We start from the raw sequence: 2,869 nt of genomic DNA, 5'->3' as shown, positions 1-2,869 counted from the left end.
GCTAAATATATAAAGGAGATGTACTCCCTTATATCAGATAATCTGACCTTTTAAAAGAAGTTTATTGACATACTTGACATGCACTTGTAGTATTACCTGTATATTGACCAAGTTTATTGTTACTGCTTTTAAAAGTGTGGGTTTCTCGAGCCATGTCAGCAGAAATTAAGGTGACTGAAGCAGTCTAGCAGATGCATTTGATTTTGAAGGTTAATTCTTCAAGTTCATTAAATGCAGGGTTAGGCAGCTCTAATCTGTCTTGTGTTACTTACAAACTGTCATTGAAGAAAGACAGTGTGGAGGGGGGGGGGGATCTATATTATGTGAATGGTAAGTTGAATCCTGCAGGAACTAACTTTATTATTTTAATAAGGGAAACATTAAGGGAAATGTTTGCATAAAAAGTACTTCAGCATACAGGGGTAATTTGTTCAGTTTGTTTTTTTGTTTGGTTTAAATATCCAATAAAACTGTATTTAAAAAATAAACCGACAAATCTGACATTTTTGTCTACTTCATTACAATATTGTGACATTAAACATTTTCAGATTTTCAATAAAAATATTTTCTCAAAGTTGATTCACTACAAAAACAGGCCTCTTACTTATAAAAGTAAATTATTAGTCTAAAAGCAAAACATATACTTACCATGGTGAATGAGGTGAAGCTCTGCTAACCTCTGCTACGCAACTACATTTTCTTGCATTTGATTTGGTATTCTTTGCAAAGTTTGCACATCTTTGCACATTTACTATGCATAAGTGATAACGTGCAAAGTGAATAAATGTTTTTTTCTTTAAATATTCATTAAAAGAGAATAGAAAATAATTAATATATAGTGCAATAAAAGTTAACATGTTACAGCTGCCTGTGGATGTCTTAAAACACAGGGATCATAATAAATATACATAAACTGTAAAAGTGTCAAATGCACTATTTTCACATGTTTTTCAGCTTATAATAAATAAAAAATGGTGAACAGGTATGTATTTTATTGTTCTTTTATACCAGTGTAAAGATATTTTTGGTAGGAAAATTAGTAAGGGGATATCTAAATTTGATGGTTGGATGAGTTACCTTAAATGTTTTGTACTGAAACATTTCTGGATTGTGCATTATGTTAAGATATACTGTGAAAATCAACCACTGTTATAAAGCTTTGCAAGAGTACACATGAATTTAGAATTCATGCAGATGATTGTTTAAAAGAACAACACATTTATACAAATATGGCATTAATGAAATGTCAGACAAAAGTAATAAACAAAAATGATGACACATGATAACACATGTATACAGTATACATTACATATAAAATATATTGGCATATGTATTTACATATAGATGTCATTTGAAGTAATAATTGTAGTTCATCACTGGTATCCATGGACATTTTAGCCATAGTTTTAGATTAAATGAATGCCAACAAAATGCACTACTTGAGATTTCTCTGTTCATACATTATTACATATAATAAAAGGAAAAAAAGCTTTATTCTTTTGTTTCTGTGAAATAAGAAAACAAAGGTGTGATTGGAGTGGTTTTCTGTGTGTTAAAATTACTCAATGTGCAAAAGGAATAAATAAGACCTAGATCTCGAGAACAAAACACCAAAATATGTTTTGTTTTTTTAAGTAGTGTATTTACAAATAGGAAAGCTGTATCCTTGTGTTAAAGACTGTGAACTGACCTTACAGTGTACAGCTGTGGCTTGTTTTTTTCAAGTAATTTTAAAGATGAATGCACCTAAAAGGATGTAATAGTAGATAACATGTCATGTCACATCCTGAAAGTTTAACAATATATAAATGCTCAGACCATGGATTTCTGGATTGCTGAAGCTGCACCTACCAGGTTAGAATTTTTCATGTAATGATTAAAGGGCATTTAGATACAGTGCAGATATATTCTAGTTTTGGTCCTTTGTGGTCCTTTCCTCTTGAGTCTCTACATCCCAGCTGGCACATTTTGCTCTATCTGTGGATTTTCCCTCATCCATAGTTTAATTTAAAGACCTATACTAGAGGCCTTGTTAGTCTTACACAAAACAATATGAAATATCGATTTAAGTATTTTTTAATATGTGACCATTATGAATTAATTGTTCATAAGTGACTTGCTAAAACAGGAATTTAAAGGTCAGACAAAGCTTTCAAATTCTGCACAGGCATTGAAACAAATAACCATTGAAAGTGTAAACAGGCAGTCTTCACAGATTTTTTTTAATAAAATGTGTGGCACTATTTCTTATCCTCAATAAATTGTTCCAATACCCTTTTATTATAGGGTGCATTCTTCCCCTTGCTGTGAGGATAACTAACTAGTGTGCAAATACTGGGGTGACGGGTAAGTTTGTGTTTATTCATCATACAGTGATTTATAAGGAGATCCCTAAAGTTATGATCGCATCTTAGCTTACTTTATATCCAAATACCAACTTTTCATTACTTCCTAATTCAAAGTCCAGCTGATTTCTAAATAATTGGGGCTTTGGTATGAGCCAGCCCTCTCGCTATGAATTTGTCCTGTTTGTTCAGCACTGCAATAACACAAGAAAGCAGTTTGTTTTTGTTTTTGTTTTATTTATTGCAGTTTAGGATGGAATACAAATGTTTACTCATTCTTATATTCTTTACATAAACAAGATTAGACAATTGCTTATTAAGGTCTTTGGATAAAAAAAAAAAAATCTTTAGTCAGGTTTTGGACCCTTCCCTTTACTAATTACTTTACTGATTGGTTGGCTGATTCCTGGACAACTTTTTTCGAATTTTGGTTCTGTACATTACCACAATTAGTTTTAAATGAAACAACTCAGATGCAGTTAAACTGCAGACTTTCATCTTTAATTCAGTGGGTTGAACAAAAA

Source organism: Pyxicephalus adspersus, chromosome 1 (genome assembly GCF_032062135.1).
Source record: "Pyxicephalus adspersus chromosome 1, UCB_Pads_2.0, whole genome shotgun sequence".
Taxonomy (NCBI): domain Eukaryota; kingdom Metazoa; phylum Chordata; class Amphibia; order Anura; family Pyxicephalidae; genus Pyxicephalus; species Pyxicephalus adspersus.
This window is presented reverse-complemented; position numbering follows the sequence as displayed.